General features: G+C 32.5%; 1 protein-coding gene and 1 pseudogene across 4 annotated transcripts in view; both read left to right on the top strand.

The window, feature by feature from the left end:
- The window catches only part of LOC128185249 (beta-1,3-galactosyltransferase 1-like), a 36,281-nt pseudogene extending 28,485 nt beyond the window's left edge, over nucleotides 1–7,796 (top strand).
- The window catches only part of LOC128186387 (beta-1,3-galactosyltransferase 1-like), a 28,189-nt gene that overhangs the window by 542 nt on the left and 15,160 nt on the right, over nucleotides 1–12,487 (top strand). The window contains exon 1 of one of the 4 annotated variants that reach the window (XM_052856198.1): nucleotides 1,234–1,367. The exons of 2 other annotated variants lie outside the window; for them this stretch is intronic. The gene's annotated coding sequence lies outside the window, so the exon portion shown is untranslated. Of the gene's footprint in view, nucleotides 1–1,233; nucleotides 1,368–12,487 lie in introns of those variants that run through there. One more of the 4 variants, XM_052856203.1, reaches the window with a different exon arrangement.

The raw sequence follows: 12,487 nt of genomic DNA, 5'->3' as shown, positions 1-12,487 counted from the left end.
CAATTTTGTGTTGTATCAGTTCACTGTTTCAGATTAATGAGGCCGACAAATAAATACACTATATTTTTTTTTTTTATGAAATTGTTGCGACACCATTTATTAAATATTTTTTTTTTTTTATTTTTTTTATAAACGAATATTCCGTTGTTCGGTAAAGGTAAGCATTTCCATTATGCTTGAATGACGTTATGATAAAATGAAGCTTTGAAAGAGTTCGGAGGAATTAACAGAAAAGGTAAAATGTGTACGTCTTTGAAATTTTACACACAGAAAAATTCTATTCTTAGAGTTAATTAGGGTCTTCCGTTTTTCTATATAATGTAGAAAATGATTTTATTACGATTGGACGAAAATTGCGTTTGTAGTATTTTTTAAATTTGCATTGAAGTGCGAAAAATGGCGATTTCCTATATACTTCTATGATAAATATACCTGTACTTCGGAGTTGACCCCTAAAAAGAACCAGATCGACGATTTTATGCCCCCCTTCGAAGAAGGGAGGGCATATTGCTTTGCTGCTGTCTGTCTGTCGGTCGGTCGGTCGGTCAGTCTGTCGGTCTGTCCACCAACAGTTTCCGTTCATTTTCTTCGCAGATGATGAACATATTGAAATGAAATTTGGTATACAGGTTTATCATGATAATATCTGGTTCAAGTTCGATATTGGGTACGATCGAGCAATGGCCCTTGGACTTAGAAAAATTCCAGTTATATGAAGTTTTCGCTCATTTTCTTCGCAGAGGATGAACTTGAAACGAAATTTGGTATACAGGTTTATCATGATAATATCTAGTTCAAGTTCGATATTGGGTACGATCGAGCAATTTTCAACAGAGTTATGGCCCTTGGACGTACATGTAAAAAAAATTCCAGTTATTTGCTGTTTACATTAATTTTCTTTGTGGATGTTTCCAATGGAGGGGGGGGGATAAGTGTTTCACAAAATCTCTTGTTTATTTTTGAAACTTCACAAAAATACTAGATTTAGTGTTAATTATATATGATTGAAAAGAAGAAATTTGCAAAAACCCAAATTGGCCTTCTTAAATGAAACAATAACACTAAAAGGAGGTATTTTTTGTACAGACATTGAGTTACAAAAAGCTAATAGATGTTAGCTGATAAAAAACAAAAGGGATAAAAAAAAAGGATGAACTTATTCACAATGACACAATAGACGAGAGTTCAAATTCCAAAAAAGCATGGCATCTTTTTTCCCCTTTTTAACGTCCTGTCGACTAAGAGTTGGAACATTTTATAACTCATGGACATAGATGAAGTGACATATTAACAAAAATTGTTGATGTAACGTCCAAATATATGTTTAAGATATCCCAGATTTGTTAAATCCGATACTCAGAATTCAGGTAAGTTCATAATGCATTAAGTTGATTGATTTAATCAAACATTAGTGAAAGGGATGAAGTGTTTTCCTAACTAATGTCTAATTTGTATACTGCTATCTAATGTTTATGTAATTATTATTAGTGAAACAAGATCTATATTTAATGGAGGACAACTACTATTTAATTATAAGTCCAAGCAATGAATCTTTATGTAAAAAACCCACATGTATAATACATAAATATGTCGTTCAAAATAATTGTCCAAATGTCCAGTTAGGACCCCCCCCCCCCTCCCCAATAGTCGACAATACACCTTAATCTATTTTGATTTTAACATTTGTACCCATCCCTGAGACTCATTACTGGTACCGTGGCCACAGTGTAAACAATTTTGAATCTAAAGAAAAATGAAGTGAAGGCTTTGTCGTAAATAAATAAGTAATTTCTGTTGTATTGTTTCTTTAGAAGTCTCAGTATTTTAAATACTTCCTCTTGTTTAACAGTTTTGAACAAATGTATTGGGACTGCAGCCCCATGAGGTTAATCATAATTGGATATCGTAAGCCACGTGGTTTACACATAATAAAATGCAGGAGGGGGGTCGTCTCAATATTGGATAGATATTAATAAATTGGTTTTTTAAAGATCTTAGTATGACTTTGAAATCTTATTTACAAAACAAACCACGAAAAAAGCTATTTAAAATGAGATACAAAACTATAAGTAAGAGAGTCAGAGAACAATTGAAGCAAGCGTTTTACCTGATCTACGAAGCTATAGCTAGGCTCATTCTTCTTGTTAAACCCTTGATTTTTCTGATCACGCAAAGTTAAACAAAACCAACAATACGGGGTTGTCCCAAAAATTAAGTACACAAGTGGCGATATTCAGATATTCAAAAACAGTAATATTCAACTTGTGCCACAAAGGGTTCAAGTCATTTACATTAAAATTAAGTTGTGATTTCAAATATTGTATGAAATTAAATTAGTAAAATGAAAGTATACTAGATCATAAACACGACATGCAGGAAAATGTCCAAAAAAAAGAGAAGTTAAAATCAACAAGAATTGAAAAACGCAAATATAACTATTTTTCGATGAAAAAAAATTAAATAAAAATGAAGATAAATTTGCTTAATAGTCTATTAGTGACCCATTGGTAGTTCTGCTTTAACGGAATTTTTAAAGATTTTATAGCGAGGATGGACCCTTATTACAGGATGGAGCGTGAACTCGTGATAAGAATGCAACTTAAGCGTTTTGGGCGGGCCGCCAGTACATGTGTTACTAATAAAATTTTGTAAAAACTTTGAAAAAAATCCTATGCCGTTTTGAAAGAAAAAAAATTAAAAGATCAGTTGTAAATGCATTTTGTAAACTAATGTTCAAGCAACATTGAAAAATATTGGACGAGTATAATGACATCAGGTGAATATGTCCGATAGAAATGGATGACAAAATGCTGAGTCACACATTTTGGAAAATGTCCCATGTCAACGTCATTAAATCAAACAAATGTGTCATATAACTTGATCGAGATTAAAAAAAAATTTCTGCTATTATAAAGGAGATAGCGCAACTGTCCATTTGGTTTAGTCGTACAATACATAATTTCAAATCTAAATTTTACTGATTAAATCTATATGATAATGTTATAATACGATTTTGCAAAAGCACAATGTTTAACTATATTCAGTTTTGAATAGTATAGCAAACGATAAGAAAAAATATTGCCTTAAGGTTTAGCAGTATCGAACCAACAACCTAAAAACCTAGTTCCATAAGGTTACCTAATGTCTGTTGCTCTAATCACTGAATCATTTCAGTCATAAAAAGGTGTGTTGTTTAAATGCTATATGCAACCATGGCTACGACATTACGTACTTCTGTTATTTTTCTTTAACGTTCAATTGTTGGGTTACAAATGATATTTTGATAGGTCCTCTTACCACGATTTTTGTTGATTAAAATTGGTTTGTTTTCCATTAGACCTTGCTTAGACTATGTCAAAATATGGAGCACATACCCAATTTATAAAATAATCGGTATTGAAGTCCTAAAAATGCGCTATTTGGATGTTTTGAGACGCATACGCCAGTTTAAATTAACAGACGTTGTGATATTTTAATTTTACAGTATCTTATCCGCCCTTATATCGTCATTTTCACGCCTAATCCACCCCCCCCCCATGATTTCAGTTCAGGAAGATATCAGGATATCACTTGAGGATATCAGATATCAGGTTAACGACTTGGATCGATACCAAAGATAAATCCTTTGTTTGGGACCAGCGTAAGAGTAATAATGTTATTTTTTTACTCATTAGTTTTTACCACCCCAAAATCCAAATATTATAAATATTTCGTCGGTTGGTTGGTTTTATTGCCGTTCATTAACATCATAATATGGCCTGTGGGTACTATAAAATGCAAAATTTGATAAAAATGAAACAGTTGTTTTCTGGAATTGTTTACCATATTATGATTGTTTTTGCACAAAACTAGCGATGTAAAACGGGTTTGTTGATTCATTATATTGGATCTCAATTAAATATTTCTAAAACACACCTTCGCTCTATTTCGGCATAACATGCTTGCACAATATAAACCCATTGCATACTATGCGAAAATAGATGAGAATAAAATTTATAGAGACACTGATAGGAGGCATAACATGTGTTGTGTTGAGCCAGTTCACCGTTAGGGAGTAACTGATCCTAAAGAAACTGAGTTACAAAAGGCTGTTAGTTGTTAGCTGATATAAAACAAAACTGATAGAAACGCCAAAACTTGAATATTTAAGATGAACTCGTACCGATGACACTAACACTAGAAGTTGCGGTTTTGAAAAGATGAGATCTTTATCATGGTATTTTAACGTCCCGATCGACTAAAAGGATGAAGATGTTATAATCCATGCAAACAGTTGTACCGACATTTTTGTAGTTTTTCAAGTAATTCCAATGTATGTTAAAGATTTGTCAAATCAGATACTCGAATAGAATCATATTGCATGTTTATATCAGACAATAGTGAATTGGATGAAGACTTTATCTCTATTTGAAGTTTTATCTGCATTTTGCTATTTACTTTTTACAGATATATAGGTAGTAAAACAAGTAGTTTGATCTCTTAATAGAGGACAACGATTACCTAACTTCGAGTTCAAGAAATGTAACCTACATAAAATTACATTAATTTCGATAAATGATACATGTAACATTCTTTAAACGCATACGTTACCTCATTTCAACAGAGGCCCCGCTAATATATCGCGAATTGACCTTCGTTTATCTGAGAAGTAATTTATTATGAATTTTGTACCGTTTCTGGACACCTGTTACTGATATCAGGGGCCACAGTTTAAACAAATTCGAATCTAAATATTGAAAATGAATATCGTAAATGATGTAATTTCTATTGCACTGTCTCTATAAAAGAACCCTTTAAGACTCCAATCCATTAAAACTATATAGTATGTTCTTTTTTATAAATGTTATTTTTATTATCATAGTGCTCCACAAATCGATTTATACCAGGTTAAGATAACTTGCTCTTAAAATTCATTGCGAAAACGTGAAGTTAGTAGCCATTTGCAATTTACAAGAAATTGTGGGTATGTTTCTAACGACAGAAATTCAGTATGTCATAAGGGAACAGTAGTCGCGTTCGAGCTCGCAGTGCCAGCCAATGTAAAGCAGAATAATGACCCACGTAGAATGATGACTAGGGGTCAATTTTCGACGTAGAATAATGACCCTCGGTCATTATTCTAGTACGTAGAAAAATGACTTTTTTTGCATGAAGAATGTGTCTTTTTAAAAGACCGAGCACACTCTACGTGAAGAAAAGTGACCCCTGTAGAATAGTGACCCCTTATGAGACTGAAGTGTAAGTATTAAGTCTAACGGTATCATTTCTTGTTAAATGTAAAATACTCTCTGCAATATTATAATTTGGCAATGAACGAAATTCTGTTTATTTGTGATATTAAAAGAGTAGACTCTACATTGATCATGACTTATACTTGCATTGACTTGCATAATTTTCCCATATTGCTATATTGATAATTATATAAAATTTATATTAAAGTTTATGGCGAGAACCTAGTAAGTTGCAAGAACTTGTGTTCGAACCCTTTGTATATCATATATACTATAAAATATGTTCAAACCAAAAATTTTATTTTGATTTTAAAGTGTAAGATGCATGCATCGTCCAAAAAAATTCGAAGAGGAAAGGGTCCGCTCACCTCTAGATCCGCGCATGTTCATACTTTTAAATATTAGCTTTTGCTTCTATTTACTAAATAAGTGATAGAAATACAGGACAAGTTTTTTTAAATGTCATCAACACACCACTTCAAATTCCTACCCTCACTTTTTGAAATTCATTGAAGCTCTTCAGTTCCACAACATTAACCCACACATAATTTTAGCTGCTATGTCACTAACAGCTGTTGAGGTTTTTTTTATTCCTTTGACGACAGCAAGTCTACTTTAGAAAAAAAAATCAAAAAGCATAATATGAAATATATCCAATGAAATATGAATGCTTGTGATTGTCATGTAAAGACCATAGTTAATGACAGATTCCCCTTATTTATTTACTTGGCTAGACAACTTGGCATTAAAGTACATCACTACATCAAAACTTATACTTTTAAGACATTTCATTACAAGATGGTGATTTAAATATTTTTGTTAAATTGCTTGTATCAATCTATTTGGTTGAATATCATCATAGCTCAGTGGTTTAAGTATCAGGCTTGTGAACTGCAAATCACGAGTTCAAATCCTTCATGGGCTTTTTTCATATATATATTGAATTAAATTTTAGAAAATCATTATTGTTACCAAAAGTTGCATATTTTTCACCTTTTTGACATTATATACTTCTTATGCATCATGCTATCTATCTTAATCAAGTAATTTTCAGCTGATTTGCGGAACTATTTTAAGGTTCAGTGAGCCACCTTAAACAAAATGGAGGAAAATCAAAAACCTGCCTGTCTTGCCATTTTTTTTTTTATAAATTAATCTGTTGCTACAGCTATCATGTTTAGCTTACAACTGACTTAATCTGCCACTTAAGCATTCCGTCTTTAAACAAGTACAGTTTGATTAGATTTAATAACTGTTGATCAAACTGAATATTTGATTGTTCAGTTTACAAGTCTTTGAATATATTGTTTGACGTTTGGTATGAAACATGCGGTAAATATGTGTGATCTTCCTTCAAAGACAATATTTTCCGCATATTCTTCACATTTTGGTTAAGGTTGGTGTTCCTCTCCAACAAGTGCTGTTGTCATGTCCATTTATTTCTGTGTAAATGAATTTTGCTCTTGTTTTGAACCAGGGGTAAAAACCGCAATCTCCACTTTGTGATGCTGATAGTATTGATTGTTCAGAGGTCTCGAAATAACTCGTTAAGACTCTCACTAAGTATCAAACACTTAAATATATTGTGAAATGGATTGCAATCAGATATATTTTGACATATATCGTTTGTTTACCTTGCCGAAAATCAAATCAGAAAACAGATGAAACATCCCTCTAACTCATAAAGGCCTACGTAGAATCCGGTCAGTTAGAGACGGAGCCGATACGTCATAGATCCTGTAGTAACGGTGACGTTTTCCTGCTCATCATGGTCCCAAGTGCTGTGTCAAACTTCAAACAGAGAGACGCTATCCGTAGAACGTGGGGAAACGTTTCAACAACAAAACCTACAGTAACTGTTCTGTTGAAATTTATGTTAGGTTAAAGTAAGGATACTGTTCATTTAAGCCTTGCAGAAACCAAAAATTCTGTTTATGATGATATTTTGTTCGAGGATATATTGGAAAATTATTAAATTCTGTCACAAAAATCTTTGCGAGGTTACTTTGGGCTTCCACAAATTGTAAGAGAGTGAAATATCTTTTGAAAATTGATGACATGTTCCTCAATCGTCCGAGACTTTTGAACGAATTAACTCTTCCATAATACAAACACTATATCCAGCTGCTAAGAGTCAGTGGTGCTTCCCCTTTCCGATTTGCATTCTCGAAATGGAAAATATCGAGATCAGATTACAAAAAGGATTGTTATCCAGATTTATTGCAGGAACTGCTTACATGTATCTGATCAGTGGGGATATCATTTCGAACATATATCGGGCAACACGGAATGTTCAGTATTTCACTTTGAAGACGTATATATAACAGGCTTAATATGTAGAAAAGAGATAGGTACCGTTGCTTTAGAACATAAAGGTTTTAATTGTGGATATCGAAACCGAGGTCCTTGAGGAAATAACTTCAAATTTCAGATAACAGGACATCACTATACACCGAGGGAAATTCAAAGAATGTGGCTGGAGCTACAAGATCGATGAACTTATTTTCGATTATAGCTAGTGGATCATTATATTCGAGGGGTGTTTATTTCAACTCTTACCCTCCCAAACAGGTACTATTCATTTTATTATACTGAATGATTTAATTTTAAAGAAAACTTTACTGCTTTTATATAGAAATAACGTGAATTTTATGGCGAACCGTACGCGCATAATTTACGCGCATGTAACAATCCGTTGTGTTACCCGTTGCCGAGGGTGTTGCTAACACTGAGTGTAATAGAACGAATTATCAACTGCGTCTAAATCAGATTTCAGTATTTAACATGAAAGTATAATAATCTAAAATGTTTAATATTTTACCATACGCGCGAGGGTATTTTACGCACTTTGCATACACCCACCAGTGCTTATAAGTTACGTTGAGTTACGTTGTGTATTGTAAATGGCAGATGTTGAAATGATAAATTTATCAGCTATTTACTGTGATTACTTATATCACAAGTTAGGTGGATTTTAATTGATACTATAACATATCGCTATTTGATCATTACTGATTATTTGTAATCATTTGATCGATGGTACAAATACTGTGGATTACGGGACGTCTGTTCTTAACATTTTGAGGGTGGTTTCTTTGAGGAGAGTTGGTACGTTTAGTCGTTCAAAACTTTTTTTTTCAAAATTATCTTTAAATGTTAGTAATATCAAATATAGAATTGTGCTGTAACTGTAAGTTAAACTTATTATTATTCCTGAGTTTTACTGAGTTGTTCGGAAATTATTAGAATTTTAATTTGATTGCATTTTAAAGTTTATTTGACTGAGAAATATTTTAGTAATATTTTTTTTTTTCTTTTTTCATTTCTTAATGAACAAGTTGGTAACAAACCAGTCATGTATCAATGCAGTAGACTGTGACATGCACAGTGGTTTTGCCTTTCCTTTACAATACTAACAAGTTTACATGTAACCATTGGCAACAATACAGTTACTGAACTGTATGTTCATACTTTTGGTGATTTAGTTATATTGTTATTTAATGGCGATGTGTCAACCATAATGATTAATTGAGTAATTTGACTCAGTTTGCAGGAAGATAAATCAAAACCCGTTTTACAGTAAAAAAAAAATTGCATATTACGGGCTTATCGTATCAGAGAAATTCCCCCTTTAGCCACTCCTTCAAAAATTGGAGTTCTGGTGATACAATATTGCATAAATCATTGATCACTAAGTAGTTTTATGTGTAATTAGAGTATGCATGAGTTGTGTAAGTGAGTGAAATTGTGATTTTTTTGTGTGTGTGATTGAATAAATTCAATCCAATTTTTGATTATTTATTTGAATTATTTATTTGAATGAATTTATGAGTTCTATACAAAAGCGACTGGTATTGGCTCAAATTTGTTTATTGGCTCTGTGCAACATTAAGATATCTTACAAAATTAATGCTACTGCAATACTTTAGAGCTCAATAGGTAAGCGAAAAATTTCAGTAGTTAAAAGATGAGACAAGATAAATGTGTTATTTTTTTAATTAGTTAATTATTTTTGTAATTGAAACAAAAAATTATGCAACAGCTAAGCGCCCGATGATCAATTACTGAATTCCTACTTTTTAAAATTAATTGGTTGATTTGTTTAAAAGTACATGTTTTAAAATATCTTGATTTCAAAAAAAATAAATCACATTGAGTAACAAATAATTGTCGCATTTGTTATCGTTGTAACGGTCTGAAAGCTTGGGAAATGATTTTTTAAAAAAAAAAAAACATCCACTATAACAAGGTATACAAATCTATTACAATGCCTAATATTTGACTAATCTATTACAATTACCGACATTTGACTAATCTATTACAATGACTAATATTTGACTGATCTATTACAATGACCGACATTTGACTAATCTATCACAATGACCGATATTTGACTAATCTATTACAATGACCGACATTTGACTAATCTATCACAATGACCGATATTTGACTAATCTATTACAATGACCGATATTTGACTATCTTTTACAATGACCGATATTTGACCGTTGGAGAGATTTCAGCCATATACAGTGAATGACAGTGGCCCTTATTAAAAAAATTATCAATGGTGTAAGAACAGTTGCCGTTCCTTTTAATTTCATGCTTTTTCATTTAACACAATATACATGTACAAGGAGTATATTCTACATATAAAATATCTGTGTTGAGCTCCAATACCGTAAAACTAGGAGGAAAAGCTTTTTATTGAATATCATTATAAAGTAGGTAACTGATTTTCTTCTCCCTTCCTATTGATTAAGGGATTATTTCTATTTAACAAAATAAAAAGAGTTAAAAGGAATAAGATTTTTGAAATGAAATCTACACAAACTCCAAGTCCAATCGTCCGGATAGTAAGAAGGCCCAGATATCTAAATGTGTCTATTGTCATAATTGATATATTAATTTGATTATAGCGAGCTCTAAGACCCAGTGCGCGCGAAAACGAACGAGCTTAACCTACAGATTCAGCAAGAAAAATGTTTTGACAGCATTCCATAATGGCCTCTAATGCTTTTTGAGAGTTGGTTTTAATCAACTCTCCAACATGTATGCACTTACTCGGGCAAAGCGAAAGTGAAACAGTGTTTGGACCTAAGCACAAATCAATAACGTTACCGCTGACAACACTTAGTTCTTGAAAAAAAATCGATAAATTCGATGCTATGTATTCTGAAGCATTGTTTTTCAAGAAAACTTATTTATCAATACCATGAGAATAATAAAATTTGAAATTGTACAAACAGTTTAGATATTTTTTAAAGTCGTATGTATTCCTACACTAGAGTTCAGTGTAGTCTTGTTCAACCAGACGCTTGGCTGTCTCCGTTAATATCCGACAAAACAGGGTCTCTCTTGCTTGTCGAAGATAAACGGAGACAGCCGAGCGTTTGGTTAAACAAGAAAAGAGTTCAAGCTTGCCTGGATCCATACAATTTCTCAGAAATATTTCGATAACTGATACTACGTGCCATGCAATATCACATATCGTTGATTTAAATAAACGATAATCGATAAAATCAACTCCCGTCAGTACTTCAGTACTTTGATTTTAAAGTAGCACTACAGCTGACATTGAACTCTAACGAGGACGATTGCAACTTAAAACTGATACATATTACAAAATTTGGTCAAGATATTTTGGCTATTTGCAGTTTTAATATTTTTTTCAATGTAGAAGGACAAACAGTAGTTACAAAATATGGAAACCTAGACCCCATATTGTTCCTAATCGGAAATGATAAATGCGTCGCCACTATCGCTCGCAGGCGACACGCGTTCCAGTTATCTGCGACGAAGGCAACACTGGCAAATCCGGCGATGCCGGTTAAATAGAAAGCATCCTAATGTACTGTTCCTTGAGGTTTGAAGACACATTTTGAGTATTGCACAAGCTTTGATGAGACCCAAGAGATTTTTACACGCTTAAATTCCTTCGAATTGAGTCGAGATACGTAAACAAATTATTATAGATTTTAACATATGATGTCACAGTGATCTCGCGCTTTATTTCTGCGATGAATTTAGAGGTGGAATCCAACATTTGTAATTCGTGTACAAACAATTTCAGTATAAACTGCGGTACCTGCCTCAGATGATTAGTTTTTAAAATTGTTTGGCTATGATAGAGAGGTTTTATATAAACAAGCAAGAGCTATATTTTACTTACTGTCATACTGATCCAATTCAATTTTAAACTAATTTTGCATACATTAAATTACACACCTACAAACAGGGACCGGGGCACGGATACAAAGTTTGTATTTAGAATGCAAATAAGAACACATGTATAGAAAACATTAACTAGGAAAAATAAATTAATATAATTAGGATAAAAACATTCTTGGTACGAAAGAAAAATAATGTTTATTGTTTACACTTTCAATAAAATTATCATAATCACAAATTATATTTTACAGACTGATCAATTCTCTCCAAAAGTAAAGAAGGGATTTGGGGGGAAGCAAGTCTATGTATTTCGTAAAAAAAAAACAGAAGAAGAAGGTGGGTGAATAAGGCGTGTAAATTGCCCATGTGAGGAATGATTAGAAACTGCAAAAGAACAAGATACAGCATTATTTCGGCATTATTCGGCCGCAAATTTTACTATTCTTTCAACGTCTTTGTCTGCGTTATTGAAGTTGTGCATTGTACTATTTATGTTATTAGCGAAATCATACAGGCACTAAAATGACGTCATTTTTCATTAAGACGTCACTTATGTGCCCTAAACATGGAATGCTCGTTTAAATGCGTTACAATTTGATGTTTTATGAGTAGTTTTCGTCAAAATTAGACACTTTCACATGCGACAACCACTTTTATAGTTTACGTGCCGGCTCATAATTTCATCATTTATTCTTACACTTAAAATGGTGTTGGTTGTCACGTGTGAACAATATGAATTTTTAAGAAAATGAATACAAAAAATGATATCTTACTGATGTCAATAACATTTTTATCTATTGTTATCGACGTCAACAACGCTATCGACGCTGAGTGAGAAGCTGATTAGTAGAATGCATTTAAAATTGACGAGTAACTATTTAGCCCTAAATATTGTTCCACTGATTCTTAAATCATGCACACAGTACAGCTTACGAACACGGACGGTGCGACATGGCTCAACAATGTGTAACACCCGGTGTATACATATATATGTAAAAAAAAATATGGAGGATTCAAGAATACTTTTTGGTTTTATTTAGTTCTTTTTAACAAACTTGACTATGTATTAATTTACTAATTAAATA

The sequence above is a fragment of the Crassostrea angulata genome, chromosome 5, assembly GCF_025612915.1.
Source record: "Crassostrea angulata isolate pt1a10 chromosome 5, ASM2561291v2, whole genome shotgun sequence".
Taxonomy (NCBI): domain Eukaryota; kingdom Metazoa; phylum Mollusca; class Bivalvia; order Ostreida; family Ostreidae; genus Magallana; species Magallana angulata.
The sequence above is the reverse complement of the archived record's forward strand: the minus strand, read 5'-3'. Positions and strand labels throughout refer to the sequence as shown.